The sequence below is a fragment of the Cottoperca gobio genome, chromosome 3, assembly GCF_900634415.1.
Source record: "Cottoperca gobio chromosome 3, fCotGob3.1, whole genome shotgun sequence".
In the NCBI taxonomy this organism is placed as follows: Eukaryota; Metazoa; Chordata; class Actinopteri; order Perciformes; family Bovichtidae; genus Cottoperca; species Cottoperca gobio.
In genome coordinates this window covers 16,195,812-16,214,865 of record NC_041357.1, presented here as the reverse complement: position 1 = coordinate 16,214,865, position 19,054 = coordinate 16,195,812, and the positions used below count along the sequence as shown (strand labels likewise).

At 40.5% G+C, this 19,054-nt stretch overlaps 1 protein-coding gene across 1 annotated transcript in view; it reads right to left on the bottom strand.

Moving 5' to 3' along the window:
* The window catches only part of gpc5a (glypican 5a), a 110,831-nt gene that overhangs the window by 85,381 nt on the left and 6,396 nt on the right, over window positions 1–19,054 (bottom strand). The gene's annotated exons all lie outside the window — the stretch shown is intronic.

Sequence of the window (19,054 nt, the reverse complement as noted above, 5' to 3'; positions counted from 1 at the left end):
AGAGAAAGGCTCCTTGTGTCAGGAACAGGAAGATAAAACCGAGAGTAGAGGGAGGAGAAACATGAGACTGAAATGAAGGAGAAGAAATGGGGGTGGGGGGATGGAGAACATTTATTTTACAAATAATCCCCAGAGAATAAGCAATTAGAATAATGTCCATTCCATTTGCGTACAGCACACATGTAAAAGGCATCATGCTTGTCATTAAACAAGCACACACACACACATACACACATACACACACACAACAGACCTCAAAACATGTATTCACTTTCCTCAGCACATGATTTTCCACCCACAATTATTTTTATTTTTTATATAATCACCATCAAAGTAAATGTCAAGCAAATTCTGCTGAGCTGCATGTGACACAAAAGTCTGTCCACTCCTGATAACATTTCTGTCTGAAGGATACTAATACTGCAGGCCATGGCATCAGGAGGCAAAAGCATATCAAGCTGTATTGCTGTCACAGCAGTGTAACCCAGTGCTTTAACTAGTACCTACAGTGTGTTTCTATGTGTGTGTTTTTTCATAGTTGTTGAGGAAGTGTGCGGATTATGCCGCATTATGGCATCCAACATCTACCTTTCTGTGTGGAACTCTTTGCAATCATTAAAATGGGAGAATTGACATGGAGGAATAACCTCAGCGAAATAGAAAATGTTTCACGAGTGCAACAAGCTCGCCTTTATCCTTTTGTTTCAGTTTTTGTCTCAGCTAATACCTGAGCCAAGGCCATTCTCACATCATGTGCTTGTCATGGGTTTTGAGGCAATGGTCTGGGTGAAGGCCTGGAGCTGCCTGGGGGGCTGGGAGTCTGGGGGGGGAACAGTGTGATGAGGGCTTAGACGGTCGAGTGCTGCACAATATGCACCGACGTGGAAAGATTGACCGAGAGCCCCCTGGAGAGGACGACTGCGAGGGGGAACAGAGAGGGGTCTGGCATGCCTACAGGCGCACCGTCCCAAGCAGGCAGCATTAAAACACCGAGGTACCAGGAACCGAATCTGATCACAGGTCTTCTGTGCTCTCGCACGGACGTGATAGGTCTAACAAGATCCGAGACTCAAAGATGTGTTTATGTGTGTATGAGAGAAGAAGCTGCACCTCCTACACAGCCAGCACTCTGGTCAGAGAGCAGCACCAAGAACAGAGGGAGAATGTGTAAAGAATGAAATAAGACAAGAGTGGCAGCTGTGAAAGTGCAGCGTAGATGATGTGCCTGTGTGAATGAAATCGACAGATAGAAGACAGGCGAGCAGACAAGCTGAGAAATGGAGAGAGAAAGAAATATGTGCTTGCAGAGTACAGTTAGAGATTATTACAGCCCTCGAGTGTATGAAGCAGAGCAGACAGAGTTATGAAGGGTCCCACAGGGATTACAGTGTGTGCTTCAGGAGGGCTTTACCACATTAGATTGTGGAGTTAATGAATCCCACCTGTCAAACCACATAACAAATATCTGTGTAGCAAACAAATTTCCCTCTGTTTTATCTCACCGGTGTTCTTTAGTGTTCTTCCTAGGACGTAACTAGTGTCATCAAGTCACTTGCCATAAGTACGTAAAGGAAAACTTAAAAAGGCATGGATAATAAGGTGATCAGTAATTCTGCCGTTTAAACAAGTCTGCTGTGTTAGAACACCCACGCAGAAGTTGCTAGCCATCCAGGCTGTGTTAATGACGTTATTTTTCACCAAAGAGAGAGTGTGAAGCAGCGTCTCTCACTTGGAGACCAGCGGCCAGGCTTCAGGGCAAGCCTGAGGACGGAGATAACACGGGGAGAGGAAAAGATGAAAAGACTTGAGTAGCAAAGTGAGAAGAAGGTATATCTTTTAACTTTTTCAGACAGAACTATAGAAGCCTAAGTGAATCTCTGTTCGTAATTTGAAACGGGACAAATATGTTTCTTTAAAGCTGCTGTAAGCAATAATAACAATGAATCAAATGACTATCGGTAAAGTGAAAGAGGTTGCTCGTAGTGATGAACGCATGGACAATGATCACCTGACTCAACAGTTTCTGGAGCGTTTTAGTGTTTTTCAGGTCATCGTTTTGGTTTGAAGCCTGCAACGTCAATATTTTTGGTTGACCCTCACCGCTTTCATCAACCTTGTTTTCAGACGCAACAAGCAGCTGTTTTCAGCTAAGAAGCTTTGATAAACCTACTGTACACAACCGGCTCAGCAGCAAACGGCAGAACAACAAACTTAGCTGGTGAACATTGTGGAGCATTTACCAGCTAAAGAGTCAAATATTTCTCTTAGGAGTTGTCGGAGACCAAAGAAAAAACACGGCTCTAAATGAGTGCTAAATGAGTGTTACTAACTAAATCCTGATTCAGCCATCTGTTCTCTCTTATTTAAACTACATGCTCTTTATATTTTGTATAATATTTCTAATTCCTTCTATTCATACAGGATATTTTTTTAATACGTTTTTAGAGGACTTCTGAGTGTTAAAAACAGACCTAGTGAGAATGCCTGTTTTAGTCTGTGTGTGTTCTGACTGTCAGTGACCCGGATGATAAGAGGAGAGCAGACATGTTTACATGTTCTGGCAGCGAGAGGAACGCAGAGAAGCTGAGCGAGCATGATAGAAAACACACTCGTACTGTAGAGTGACTTATTACACTGTTACTGAGGATCTGGTCCGCTTCTTCTGGTAACTACCAGCTGGACACATGGTGGGCATCACGCTTAATGTGAGGTGAAGGAGTAGGAGTGTGTGTGTAGGAGTGTGTGTGTGTGTGTGTGTGTGTGTGTGTGTGTGTGTGTGTGTGTGTGTGTGTGTGTCACAGAGCAATAAAAAAACATTAGCCGCTGCTGGACTGATGCAATGAGAGTAAAAGTAATTTAATTGTCCAATATGGACTTGTATTTCAAAGTTTAGCATATGAACAGAAAAAAAATTATATTTCATTTTAAATTTATGAACATTTACCGAGAAATTCAATATAAATAATGTGCAATTTTCAATCCATCATTTAGAAGCCATTACAACATGCCACCCATCAACCTGCATGGGTCTCTCCGTCACCTGCTGGCATGCCAAACAAATTATAATATATAAACCATTAATGTTTAAAAGCTTGAGTATCACAGGCTATCATCCAGATATATTGGCTATTACATATCAACCACAAAGCCCCTTCAGTTAAATTCCTTAGTAGCTGAGCTTTTCTCCACGTCTAAAAGGCTTTTAAATTTGATCCCATTTTATTCCTTTCTCCCATAATTGCAGCACTTCTCATTTTCTTTAAATGTAGGATGATCTGGTTAACTGTGACAGGGGTAGCTAACCGAGTGATGAGTTACACTTAAGGTCAGAGCTTCTGGCAGTTGTGACTAAATTAGAAAACAAAGGATTCTTATTTCACCTCATTATGCCACCTTTCTCTCACTTCATGTCACTCTGTATTGAATTGGTTTGGGAGTTAAGTAGATGCAGATATAACATATACATAAGCATAGAAACTATACTACATAGTAAATGTAGCACAAACAGAATAAGCCAGTTGAAGATGTGAACTGATTAGAAAATTAGAAAAGAGTGTTGCTATCACCACCAGAGGGAGACATTTCTTATTTTAATGTGCATATGTAGGAAATTGGATCCTTGTAATTTTGAGAAAAAAGAGCAGCAACTGACTAAACATGTGTTGCATGTTCCCTCCAACTACTGCCCACCATCTCCAAAAGCAACCACAGGCATCTTATCCAAATTTTTATTTTGTACTTTGGTAAAACCTTGAGTTACAGTTAATTAAAGAACATAAAAAACATATATAAAAGTGTAAAAAGTCTTAAATAATCATTAGATGTGGTTTACAAATCACACTCTCTTTGCTGAAATATTTACAACACCAAAAGCTAAAAGTGGTAATACAATTTCAAGGAGGGGATTAGCTGATTTGATGGCTTAGCAGGCATTTGAACAGGTATTGTTATTATACTGTGTCAACGATGGTTTCTGTGTGAGTGTATTCATAGACATGTCATTGGGGACAAGGATCCGAAAAGCTGGATGAGAGAATATGAGCCTTTGTAGTTAAAGTTCCTTTTAAAAACAGGCAAAAGAGACACACACACACACACACACACACACACACATACACACACACACACACACACACACACACACACACTATTGCAACGCCTAGAAGTGCACCGTAATGTGCGAAATCAGATCACATCAATATCAGCTCCTTCGTTTGAAGCCTCCCCGTGTTTCCAGGTTTCGGGCACTCAAATGCCAACAGCCGACCTCAGCTGAGCTGTTGAGCAACGCAAAGATGGCTTTTATTAATGTGATTCATCCTCTGTGAATGGCTGCGACCACAACAGAGAAGCCCGTGACATCTGATAGGCTGCAGAAAAGGCCATTCTCCATCTAGAGAGGATGAGTCAGTGGCTCTGTGGGTTCAGCTCATCCCAGAGCAAAAGACACACAATGAAAGTCAATGACTTACAGGGTGGCACAGTCAGTACAGTCAACAGAAAACTATGTCTTCATTGCGGCATATTAGAGGATGAAAGAAGCACCCGCACGCTTTGTTGTTCCAGGATGAAGACTGATTACTATGTTTGCTGCACAAATGTTTGTGGCGACTAAAAATATTGAAAATCCTGTACAGTGCAGAGCGAAATTAAGATCCAAATCTTTCCGAAATATTTCTTGCCATTTTATTATTTATTATTGGATTTCTTTATTAGTATTAGTTGAATTGTGTGTTTGTCTGTGGACTCATTGTTGTATGTTCAGCTACTGACCGCTGATCAAAAGACTCTAGATTATCGAATCAACTGGAAGTGTATGAATTGAAAATTGTGTCTATATTCCCTAAAACTTGTACCAAATGGCATTACCACATGTCTTCTACCTGGTGATGTCCATCAGGCTCCTTCAATGGACTTTTAATTCGACCAAACATCAAATTATTTACTTTCATTCTGCCTCTATATAAATCACTCTTTCCAAAACGTGTGCAAAGTTGCTTTCGATTTACCTGGTAATAAATGAGGTGTATTTTAAATACATGACATGCCTTCCTCTCAGGCGGTAAACTGGAAGTTGGTCTGACCGAGTTATTCTAACAAACGAACAGACTAACTCTTAAGCTGCTGGATATAGAACGTACAAATAAACCTGCCTGTAATCTCTGCAAGCGGCAGCAGTACACGTTTACAACGTTAAAGCACTTATTCACCAAAATCCACTGACTGTCTGGGTTGTGATAAGAATTGTTAAATAATCTTATTTTAGCTTTCCTGGCATGACAAATGTTCACACAAGCGAGCATGTTAGTTTGTGATGAAGAGGAAGCAGCTCTGTTATCACAAAACACAACACGGAGCTTTCCGGGTGTGAGCTGAGTAAGTTCCTGACAACTACACCTGGCTACATCTAGCTGCCGAGAAAGCAAATAAAAACGTAGGAAAAGACAGACGAGTGAAAACAGATATGTCAATAAATCAGACTTTGCATCACCCTGCACACAAACAACCACCGACTGTCTCCATCTGGAGATGGAGGTGAAGCAGAAAGTCTTGTTGAGTGTGCGTGAGTGAGCCCAGTGTACCCTTCTGCTCTGATCTACAAACAAACCACCAGGTAAAAACTGGGCCTTTCATGCATGTGTGTGTTTGTGCGTGTTGGGACATGTGCAAGCATGTTTGCAGGAGGAAGGGGAGAAATACATAAAAGGGGGGAAAAGCCGTATCAAACTGTCCCATCTCTAAATGTTTCTCTGCACAAGTGCCGACCCTCTGCCTCCGTGTTAACTCTACAGCAGCACCGTGAACAGAAACAGACTGACCACTCTGACCTGCAGATGGCGGAGAAAATGTTTCCTGAGAAAAAGCAAAAAAGCCCTGGGATGTTTACTTTTTCCTTCCATCCTCAGTTTCAATAAAGGGGGCATTGTTTTAAAACTGAAAACAGTCGCCTGCTCAGAGGTGTTACAGAAGTGGGCTCTGGCTCAGGGATACAGGGGGTGAAAAGTGATTTATTTAGTTAAAGGAGAAGGAGAAGAGAGGAAAGAAAAGAAAAGTAAGAACAAAGACAAGGTAAGGAGGGGAGGAAAGGTGACAAAAGGAGGAGAAAAGAGCAAAAGAAAAGGAGGAGAAGAAAGGAAAGAGAGGAAAGAAGGAGTGAAGGGAGAGGAAGGAGGGGAGGAAAGGGAAGCAAAGGAGGAGAGGAGAAGAAAGAAAAGGGAAGAAAGGAAAGAACAAATGAAGGAGAGGAGAGGAAACGAGGAGAGGAAAGAAGGCTAGAGAAGGGGAGAAGGGGAAGAAAGTAGAGGGAAAAAATAGAAAATGGAGGAGAGGAGAAAAGAGGAGAGGAGAGGCACATTAAGACTATAAGTCATTTTAATCTATTTTGCCTGGAGGCAGGCTCAGCTTACCATCAGCCCTTATCTCTGTGTACTTCCTCCTCCACATCAATAAATACGCTCCTCCCTACATACATTAACAGCTGACAAACACATATTTAGCCAAAGCAAATTCAGCCGTCAACACCCACCTGATCTTCAACAAAAGCAACTTCCCTCCGTCTGTCTATGCATGTGCCTTTCCACTCTCCATCTCTCCCTCTGCTGCTCTCTCTCTCTCTTTTTATTTTTTTTCCTCCAGAAGGCTTAAAAGTCAATATTTGAGGATCTGTTGCAGCTCTTGAACACTTCAAAGAGCACAGAGCTCCGCTGTGAACATGGCCTTTAATATGCCGTTCAGGAAAAGAAGCAGAGAGGGTCAATAAAGTGGGGCACAAGTACTTCTTGTAGGGAAGTGTGTGTGTGTGTGTGTGTGTGTGTGTGTGTGTGTGTGTGTGTGTGTGTGTGTGTGTGTGTGTGTGTGTGTGTGTGTGTGTGTGTGTCAAATAGGTCAAATACCCTTTCATACATGCTGCACATGTAGAAACACAGGTCAGGTTTAACCCACATAGAAACCCTTACAGACAGAGAGCGAGCTGCCACAGTTTTAAGAGCAAAAATAATAATATGATAATAAAGCTTTCATTAGCTTTCAAAAGGTGGCTCTGTGTGAGGCTGTGGAGAGTTTCCTGTAGCTGGCCTTTGGGAGCTGTTAGATGCCAGTGAAGGAGCCAACAGGGCTGTCATAAGCCTGAATAGAGGGCCTAATGCAAACAGCACGCCACTGATTACTCTATTGAACTGGATAATTACGTTAGATTTATAAAAAGATGATATAGAACATTAGGTTCAATTTGAAAGTGGCAAGCTGTGTTATTTGACCTCGTTGACTGGCCTACAAAAGAGGAGCTATTATGTTATTGATTTGAACTTCTAATTATAACAGCCCTTATCCAAGTGTATGACTTGTACAAAAGCTGGCACGCTGGCTTTCCTGCGACTTGTTAAGAAGGTCGGAGACATGTCTGAGACAGTGACGTCAGAGACCAATTTAACAATGGTTGAGTGCCATCCATTAAAGCTTACATTGTTCTTCGTTTTTGCATTTGGCATTTAATAGTAATTCATTTGGATTGTTTCCAGTCCATCAGTGATGAAGAGTGAGCTATTAGCTATATCTGCTTTAGTAGGTTTGTTTTTTAATTAATGAGGTTTTCCAGGTCAGATGAGGTTGATTTTAGGCTCTAATCATGTTCATTTTCATTTTGCAATAGCAAGTGGAAGCCTCTTTCTTCAGTCTTCTTGCTGCCATAACGTTAAAAGTAGTTTATTTTATTTAGATAGCACCGTTCAAAACTACAAATGCAGCGCAAGGTGCTGCACATTTGTACTACGTGACAGACAGAAAACAGAAGCGTTGTTCACATGAAATTGGACAGACAAGGATGTTAATTTTAGAGCAGCAATTAATTATTTTCATCATCTATTAACCTTTTGATTATTTTGACAATTAATCCAATTATCCTCGGGTTTATAAAATGTCTGAAAAATAGTGAAAACACTGCATATTACAATTTCTCAAAGGCCAAGGTGACATCTTCAAATGTCTTGTTATATCTGAGTCCAAAATCAAAAGATATTCAGTTTACAATCATATCAAACAGAGAAAAATGGAAAAATGAGAAGACAATTTAGAGACTGGAAACAGAGAATGTATGACATTTCTATTTGATAATGAAAAAATTAATAATCGTTTCTCAAAATAGCTGGGCTTCTTTTTAACCACAATAAGTTCAATTGTGTGAATTGTGAAAGAATTGTGTGTATACTTGAAAACATCCGATACGTACCGGACAAAACCAAATAAAATCACTTCACTGCATTTCTGGAGTGTAAGTGTCTTACATTGCGTCACATACATGTCAAAACTATTATTTAATCATGAATGTAAATATAAATAGCAGATTTCTTTTAAGAAAACAGATATTTCCAAGTTTATATAAAACAGTCTCACCAGCTATAGTGAAGCGGCCATCAGCCACTGGACTCCCAGGAGTAAGAACAACATTCATGTATCACTCATGCCAGGTTACTAGTGATAAGCAGGACAATTATACCATTATATCTGCCATGTAGGGGAGAAGGACAGGATGAGGGGGAAGAGAATAAGAGGGGCGAGTGGGAGCAGACAGTAGGCTTGGTGTGTTGCTGTGTTTAGGATTTCATCGCCCAGACGACTACAGACTAATCCCTGGAGGCTCCTTCCTTACTTAGGAAATACTTCCTTCCGTCAGTCTGGCAGAAAAAAGACATTTCTTCTCTCCAAACAACTACAGTGAAACAGAGAAGCACAATCCTAAAGAAACAAGCCAAAAGTCCCAGAGAGCTGAAACAAAATATCACACTGATGTTTTCATAGAAACTGCAGTGTGTTTGTGGGGAAATCTGAGCAGTTTCCTCTTAGTATCAGTGATGGAAAATCATATTCCACAGTCAAATATTCTGATGTACCAGACAATGTACCGCCCTAATTTCCGTCTGGTTAAAATTGGACGTCTAAATTATTAAAAGTATTTTCTTTAACTTGAGGGCTACTAGAGCCCATTATGACCTGAACCATTCACTTAACGTACCACCGAATTAAAGTAACATGGTTTGAATGGAAAGCTGTGAGTGTCTTTGCTCAGTCTTTGCTGTACACTGCCAACAGTTATACATTTTCTTAGCTGCAATGTCAGCTCTCCTGCACAAACATCACACTGGGACATTACTCTCTGCTGTTCCCCACGCAGCTCAACACTCTTTGTAAATCTCTGAAAATGAAAAAAAAGAAACTGCGTAAATCTGTCATAAAAGATACAGTTCCTATTTAGCGGTGTGCTTTATCATCTAATCTAAGAAATGGCCTTAAGACAACAGCCAGCAGCCATAAATCTCCATTTCAAACGGGCACACAGGAGACAAACAATATAAAGTGCTGACTGGTGTGTGTATTTTTAGGGCTCATCTCTATGCAGTGAGTGGCTACAGTGCATTCAGACAGAGACAAAATGTAAGACAGAATAAGTCAGTGTACATGGGTGTGTTCATGTTGGCAAGTGTGTGGGATTTTAAGAAGTGTGTCAACTGAACTGGATCTCCTGAAAAGAAGTCAACTAAACACACACACACACACACACAAACACACACACACACACACACACACACCAATGAGAGAGAGTCAGCAATTCGCTTCATGTCTGACGCTTTAAAAGCACTCAAGGGTTTCATCTTGGAATGTCCGATGAGGATGCTGGGTATTAAAAAGTTATTTATAGGAAGAGACAATATAAAACTGCAGTTTGTATGCCTTGGGTTTCTGTGGTTCAAAAGAGTTAAAATAACAATCGGAAAGAGAAGAATGAAAGCTATATGCTTTAACATCGTCAATGAAATGAAAAAGAGAGAGAAATAGTTCAACATTATGAGAAATTCAGTCATTTGCTTTTTGGTAGGAAAGTTAGAGGAGAAGATCGATACCTCTCTCATGTTTGTCTGTTAAATACAAAAGATACAGCCAGCAGCTGTTAGCTTAGTTTAGCTTAGCATAAAAACAGCTAGCCTAGATCTGTGTATGGTAACAAATATCCAGCTCGTGGCACCTCTCAAGCTCACTAATTCATATGTTACATCTCAATTGTTTTATCCATACAAAATACAAAGGGAAAAAAACAGGAGGTTATGTGCCAGACTAATCCCATTCAAATACCCGTACTACTATATTATTACGTATAACAGAAAAAGATTTAGTATGTCCCAATACGGAGTATGTCAAATGTGGCATGCCACAAATACCAGGATGTTCTACTGCAAGGCAGCATGTCTTTCTGGCTATTCTGATCCACAATCTTTTTCACAGTTGATAGAAAGGGTCAAAGTTCAAGGGGTAATGTTATGACAAAAGTAGTAGGTCCCGATTGTATGCACACTGCATGCATCAGTACGTACTTTTAAGCTGCAGTTCATAGTAAAAAGATATACGATTTGGAAAACAGCCTATGTCTTGGCTAGGAACAGTCGCCAGGCAACCTGCAACTCCATGAAGTCACCAGTCTTCCAGACAAGAAATAGTCCGGCACATAGCGCCCTTGAAAAAAGTAAAATTGACGTAAATAAAGTTAGAATTTTGTATGGAGCTTTGAAAGTGTAGGCCATACTAGCGGTTTCCAGTCTTTGTGCTCAGCTAAGCTAACTGGTGGTAGCTGCAGGGGTGGTGATGGCCTAGTGGTCTAGTGGAACGCCTTCCAAACAAAACACTAGAAGTTCAATACCAGGCTGCCACCATTGTGCCCCTGAGCAAGGTACTTAACCCTGAGCTGCTCCAGGGAGACTGTCCCTGTACTTAGAGCGTCTGCTAAATGACCTGTAATGTCATATAATGTAGCTTCATATATAAGAGTAGATTTAAGAGTAGTATCAAATACTTTGCCAGAAAACAAATTGGCCTAAGCATATTCCAAAATGTTTTAACTATTCCTGTAAGTACAGAGACCGGTAACAAGATTACAAAAGTACGACGTTGACCAGCATGTCCGACACAGGAGCTGCAATAGGAGACGGAGGGAAAAATGCCGTGGTTAGTCCGACTACGTTGTTTCTTTGCAGCAGCCCAAACGCCTGGATTGTTGAAGGGTATTGACTCTGAATAATCCTGCTTCCCTCTAAATCCTCATCGTCCGACTTCAAACGTTCTGCAAAGACTTTCAATAGAATCTGGCATCCTCCCAACTTTCTCTCCGTCAGTCGCTCATTCTTCTTCTTCCTCGCATTCTTCTTCACTCTCTGTCCTCCCCTGGATCAACTGTCCAGCCTTGAATCACAAAGCCAAGCCCAAATTCTGTGGAAATCTCGAGGAGAGGCCCCTGCGTTGGCTGGCATACACACGCACACCATCACACACGCAAACACACACACACACACACACACACACACACACACACACACACACACACACACACACACACACACACACACCTCTTGTACGAATGACAACAAAGAAGGCACGGCTGTAGACCCGGTGGACAAAGAGTCTGCTAAATAAAAGGTCCCACACAAAGGAGCAGAGAGCAGGTTAGAAAGGATTTCAAGACCAGCTGTGAGAATCAACATATGAAATATCCAACCACCACTCAATATATTCAGTTTATGCACAAATTCATGAGACTTTCATCTCATAAGATCCGAATGCATGGTTACTATTGGAATCAGTGTTTTCTATCAGATTCAAACCATCACATCTTTCATTCTCCCCACAAACAGGATACAATCAGTGTTGTATGCTTGACAAAAAGCACTAAGGGTGTTCTTTGTGGAGGGACTAATAGTTTGCTAACGTTATGAAAAAACAAGACCATGAGTCTACAGCCAGGCTGGTGGCCCTGTAGGGCACAGGGGCACATGAGCTTACATGCTCACAATAAAAATGGCAACATGCTGCTAATTAGCAGGTATAATATTTGCATGCTAATGTTTTCTAATCAGTACTAAATACAAAGTACAGCTGAAGCTTATAATGTCATTAGTTTTACAGGCATTATGTCATAAAGCAAAGTATTGGACATACTAAAATATTGAACCAATGGTGGCGCTAGATGAAAATTTAAGGGATCACCAAAGTTATTTCAAGTAACCCTGAGGGCAACATGAATGTTTGTACCACATTTCATGGCAATGCATCCAAACACTGCAGACATTTCACTCAAAACCTCAAACGTCAACCTCATGTTGGTGCTAGAGGAAAATCAAATCAAATCAAATTTATTTGTATAGCCCAATATGACAAATTATACATTTGTCTCAGTGTGCTTTACAGACTGTACAGGTTACGACATCCTCTGTCCTTAGACCCTCACATCGCACAAGGAAAAACTTCCTAAAAGAAACCCCAAAATTAAAGGGGAAAAAATGGAAGAAACCTCAGGGAGAGCAACTGAGGAGGGATCCCTCTCCAAGGACGGACAGACGTGCAATAGATGTAGTGTGTACAGGATAAACAACATAGTACAAATACAACATTTGACAGAAATTATGTTGTGTTGGAAAAAAAAGAAATAGAAAGTTTGGATGAATCCAGGAAAATGTCAATAAGGCTTCCCGGTGTCCAGCAGGACCAGGTCAGCAGGCGCTGTCACGATTCATGATCCTGACGTAAACTTTATCAGTGGCAACCTGCCACATGAGAGACAGACACTCCGGGGATGATACCCCGGATGGTGAGTTAGTAACATACATTTACATAAATGCATACAGATAGAGAGGGAGAAGAAGAGAGAGGGAGAGAAGGAAGAGAGCAGGGAGGTGTCCCCCGGCAGTCTAAGCCTATAGCAGCATAACTAGGGGCTGATCCAGGGCAAACCTGAGCCAGCCCTAACTATAAGCTTTATCAAAAAGGAAAGTCTTTAGCCTACTCTTAAATGTGGAGAGTGTGTCTGCCTCCCGAACACAAACTGGAAGCTGGTTCCACTGGAGAGGAGCTTGATAGCTGAAGGCTCTGGCTCCCATTGTACTCTTAGAGATTCTAGGAACCACAAGTAAACCTGCAGTCTGGGAGCGTAATGCTCTAGTTGGTTTATAAGGTACTATGAGATCTTTAAGATATGCTGGAGCCTGACCTTTAATTGATTTGTAAGTCAGGAGAAGGATTTTGAATTATATTCTGTATTTTACCGGGAGCCAGTGCAGAGCAGCTAATACAGGAGTAATATGATCCCGTTTCCTTGTTCTAGTCAATACACGTGCCGCTGCATTTTGGATCAACTGAAGAGTCTTAAGCGACTTTTTGGGACAACCTGATAACAATGAGTTGCAGTAATCCAACTCCTACTCAGTAATCGAAAAGTCAAGGCATCAACAAAGCCATTAGGATTCATCTACTGGGGACCATGAATTTCTGTATTAATGTTCATGACAATATATCCAATAGTTGTTGAGATATTTCATATTGGACCAAAGTGGTGGACCAAACAACAGACATTGGCATACAGCCATGTTGTTAGTGTTGCTAAAAAAAAGCTTTAAAAAGATCTACAAATATGCCACTAATATGGCATTCTGTGGATTACCTCATTTTATAGAAGAAGAAAAAACAACTGTTGTTTTACAGCATCTGTTAAACTATATGTTTGCTATGCTGCTTACGTCCAATCAAAATGTAAAACTGATATATTTTATCTCACATCTTTTATATTGTAGTCTCGGGTGTTTTTTCCTAACCAGTAACATACTTTGTGACATGTTAAAACAACAAGCAGCTTCTATATAAGACATCCTGGTGTTTCTTGAGGGGAGTTTAACACAAGGAATGTCCATTTCAAGACAAAAGATCCTAAAATGCAGAGTCCTATAAAAAGCAGCATATTTTCCCTTACTGAGGCGAGCAGCCAATTTGTGACCAACATAGAAACTTTACTGGCAGGGAACACTATGTTACTGTAGTCAGTGATGTTGTGCTGCGCAGGGCTGGTCACAGCACAATATCTGTCCTTGGTAAGAAATTACTGTTTTGAACTTGAAATTCTTGGAGAAATGTGGATTGCAAAAGAGCAGTTAGGTAAGTGTGGTGGCTGCTGCAGCTCTGCTTTTAGAATAACTCTTACATAATATCCCTTCAAGAGCAGCAGCCTGGTAATCATGCTGGGATATTAAAGTTAATACAGAAGTTATGTGTTCAGACCGCTGAAATAAATAGTAAACAGTGGAAATTAATCAAACGAGACAATCCAAAAGATATTTTATGTCATTAGAAAATAGGCCAGAGCTCACAGTACACATAAAGAACCATTTAGCATACAAATGTTATTTACCTCAGTGATGCAGTTAGAAGATATTGCCATCGTAAACCAGACGAGAGCAAACTGACAAACGTGAGACACATTTCTCAATAGCACAGCACAATAACTGCGCAGATGTCTGTGTCTCACCCATTAGTTTAACCTAATCAACTAAATAGATCAATGAAATAAGGATATTTTACCAAAAACTATGGATAACTTTAACTGACCGTGTGTTTACAAATAGAAGTTGCTTTTTATGTTTTTCACTACTTACAAGAGCGTGGGACTCCAAGTTGTCAGTGTTGTTAAGAAAGCTTTAAAAAGCATATACACCATGTACATTTCGACACATGCCTCTCTGCAAGATAGGTAATAATGCAGGCCCTCAAGGCTGAAACAAATTTCCAATTAATGAACATGGGGCCTTGGTTGCCTCCAAAAGGGCCCCAGGGCAGTTGCACGCTTTACCCAATTGGTAATCCAGCCTTGCCTCTAGGGGCGACCAGCAGAGCTTTCAGAAAAAGGCTTTCAACAACATACAACATGATAGGTGAGGTAGAGCGTAAGCACATTACATTAGAAAGTAACATTTTGATAATAATTTAAATAGATTCACAAGTGACATAAAGATGGAGCATTATTTATGTCACTATATTAACGCTTTTAGTTCTTAAAATCAAAACAAAAAAGCTGTAATATTCAGCTACAGGCAGTTATCTAAGATTCATTCAGATTTTAATGTGGATTATTTTAACAAAAAATAAATCGCTGTTCAAAGAAATGCATGATTGGAGAACCCGGTGAAGTTTGAGAAGTCGCCTAGCGTCAATAACACCCTGGATACTGAGATCGTAGAGAAGAGGAGGATATTCACGTCCTTATTGTGAAGGGCTTTCTGCTTTACAACGTTTCTTTATTTGTATCGCACATGAAGAATGCGAAAAGATGAGGTGTCAGACCCCCTATGGCACATGTATATTTTCAAGTAAAAACTGAAGGATTAAATGTTCTTTTATGTTGAGAAAATTCAGCTACTTCTTAAAAGAAAATAAATCCTTTAAATGAAAATACTGGATTAGTGAAAAAATCGTTACAAAGCTGAAAAAAGTTGACATTTTGTAGGTTTGTCGGACAGCCAGCGATCTAACCTGGCATCCACATCCTCTCAGATATTTGTTTGTGACATAAGTTCTTGCATGATAGCAGTGTAGTGGGATTCACAAAATGTAATTCTCATGTCTTCTTTGCAGTTAAATTTGTTAAAGATAAAACTTCTCAGTGTCTTAATGCCACAGGATGTGCCTCAGGAAACACCATATTTGGAGGTAAAAGTTGACATTTAGCTTAACTTGCTGACTGTCTGTTACAGGATTTATTTAAATCTAATAAAAGATATTCTTTTATAGGATTCAAACCCAGGATGTTGTGGTCTTATGGTATGTGTGTTAGCCAACAGAGTGCTGTCTCTGCTGGACGGTTTACAACCAGAATTTATGCACTGAAAAAGAAACAACTTAAAAACGTCATCTGTCAAATCAGCAGCAATCAAATCAACTTTACTTCCCCCCTACTGAGACCTCCTGCTTTGGGACAGAGTGTTGTTGTAATTTCACATCTAATTGAAGTCTCCTCTTAGTCAAGCTGTGGGGCCACTGCCATTCAACTATGTTCCTTTTTCAATTCAAAGAGTAAAAGGTGGGCAGTGGATCCTTTAAAAGCTGGTAAACAGAAACACAATCAGCATTTATGAGTGCAAATAGCAAGTCCTGAGCACAACAGGTTAGCTTTCCACTTCAACAAAACCAGCACTCAGCCCTGACTGTTTGATCTTATATTCACAGGCACCACTTGTGTTCCTGACAAAAAACAGTAGCTCACAATTAGAAGCAGAGCAAATATAAAAGGCTGACTAACTGTCTGCTGGATTCCTGTGACTCATCAACTTTTATTTTTCTTACCAAGCTAGAAACCAAAATGACACATTGACGGGAAGGAAGACCACATGCCGCAGTGTGTTAACGGTCACAACAGCTTCATGCCACAGACATTCAAGTAACAGCAGGACGTCTCATCAAGTGGTCATGTAATATTGGTGGAGGCTTTAGGATGAATTATGGGATATTAAAAACACATTTTGGACTAATATCTCTGGCTATCTTTTTAAGTTTTCTAAATGTTTAACATGTTTGGAAATACACCAATTTGCTTTTCTTGTCAAGAGTTAGAAGAGAAGATGGAAAACGCTCTAATGTCCGTCATGCATGGAGCTAGAACCAGGAGATGGTTAGCTTAGCATAAAGACTGGAAGCAGGGGGGGGGGGCTAGCCTGGCTCTGGATAAACAAAAATACATCTACCAACACCTCTAAATCTCACATTTTAACCCATTGTGTCTTGTGTGTTCAATCTATAAACAAACAGAAATGTGAAAATGACACCAGCTGGACTGGAGTCTTCACTGGTTGGACTGACAACCTCTCGGAAAAACTCAGGAAGTCAATGAGCAACAAAGAGACAATGTAGCTGGCCACGCTTGGTCGTTGTGTTCCTTTTGCCTCTCGTAGTGTGAACATAGCATGACACCACATAACTGTCTGTAAAACCACAATTTTACCATTATTGTATGGATTAAACAAACGAGACATAGCGTGTTAATGTGTGAGCGTCCGATATGCTGATAGGAGGATAGGAGGATTTGAGACGGGCTAGCTGCCTTCAGTTCTTATGCTAAGCTAGCTAATCACCTGCAGGGCTCTGGCTCAGTACATAGCAAACAGTGTGGTATCGGTTGTCCCATCCCCTCATTTCCCAACACTTTAGAGGTGCTGGTATGTGGATATAATAGTTTCCCACTTTTTCTAGCCATTATGCTAAGCTAAGCTAACTGGCTGTGGCTTTATATTAAATGGGAAGATATGAGAGTGGTGTCGTTCTTTTAATCCAACTCTCTGCAAAAAGGTGGATGAACATATTCACAAAACAACCAACTATTGCTTTAAAGTGTTACAAGCCAACATGTTCCAGCCTCTGTAAATATCCCTGGATCCTTCAGTTTTGTAGGCAACACAAGGCAATACACTGCTCTAATAGTTTTTCAAAGATCGTCCCAAAGGAGAGCATTCCTTTTATCTGGTGATCTTAGATGTTTGCTATGATTTGAGCGCCCCACTTCAGGCAGTCTCTCAGGCATCTCAACAGCTGATTCATAATGGATTCTGTTTCTGAGTTTTATCAACTCCTGCCCAACGGGATGCTGGGATTGCACAGGTTGGTTGCCATGGATGCAAGACAAACCTGCACAGGGCGAAAAAAAAGATCTCCCCCGATGCCCCGCTCAGCAGGCTGCATATTTGTGCATTGTGTGGACGACGTGCACGAAACTCACAACTGGTGAAAGAAAACATGCAGTCCTGAGAGACTTACTGACAGACCAGGAGCAAGATGGGAGAAAAAAAGAGACACAAGGCCGTCTGCTCGACAGTATGCCATCAACTTTTATTCTTTCAATTCTTTTCCAGACCAGTTGCCCAGCCATCTTTATCTTTGTGACTTAAAAAGGCAGCGGTCCGGTTCATTTAAGGATGAGATATTCAAATGTTGAAGCATTTTCCTCTGTAGAGAAGAGAAAAATGTAATGAGCCATTACTGCAGGATGAGCGGTGCTTTGAAGCTCTACTCATAATTAACACTTGTTTTCACTTTATTTGTGTTACTCATTATGTTAAAAGTATTTAGCGTTTTTTTTCTACATGTGCCCTTGAAGACTTTTTAGAGCTGTGGCCCATTACAGGCAGAAAAACATTTTAAATAGCATTTTATTGGTTCGTGTTATTTCTCCGTGTCTCCTGAGTGTTTCAGACAGTTATCCATCTACATTCCTCTAGTTTCTTCTTGCCCCCTCTCCCTTCAGCTGAATCATATAAAAGATGGCTAATTAAAGGCTTTGCACAAAACAAATGACCACATTAGTCAGCCCCCCTTCAACTCGTCCTTCTTCCTGTCTGTGGTTGTAATGCATTATACACTCTGCTTGTTCTCTGTTGTCTCTCAAATTACAACTCAGGCTGCCAATCATTCGGAGACTGAAACTAAGGGACTTGTTTTCCTGCAGAGCCCCAACCCACCTATCTCCTAGATAGAAATATGTCTTCCTGTACTACACATAAGTGTTTATGATGAAGCAGAGCAGTAATACTGCTGAGGGCAACCAGTCAACGTAACATTTTATTTCAATTTCAAAACTATCTGTAAAGTTGTTGGCCCGTTTCCACTTCCATTATAATCTGAAAACAACCAAAACAAAACTCAGTCACACAAGATGAATAACAAACAATTCACTCATATTAGTTCAGCATCATTGAGCAGTCCCTGGATAGGAAAGACGGATTAAATGCTTGACTTGTGTTTCTTTTATGTCTGCACATGAACAGCAAAACAGCTCTTTTTTTCCCCAACTCTGTTAAGATCTAAGAACCTGCCAGACATTTCTGTCCCTCCGTGCTTCCCATACATATGGTGCCACAGTGAGTTTTCTCCATGTGACAAAGGCTCTTAAAACCTCTGCGGCCAAATAGAACAATGTCACGTGGGTGGCTCTCTCTCTCTGTGTGTGTGTGTGTGTGTGTGTAAACAGATATTGTAGACTGCGAGTCAAAAGGTCTGCATCAACATTTGAACAAGAATCGGCTTTCATCAGCAGAGATTTACTTCAATAGCAAGACGAACAATATTGAACAGGCGGAGAGGAAAGGTTTGGAGTACACTTTTGTAATTTGTAAAAATGTGTAATTTAATTGATGTTATGATAAATATAAACCCCTTTTTACCAGATAAGTCATAATGAGTATATATGATGTAACCAATAACTTTA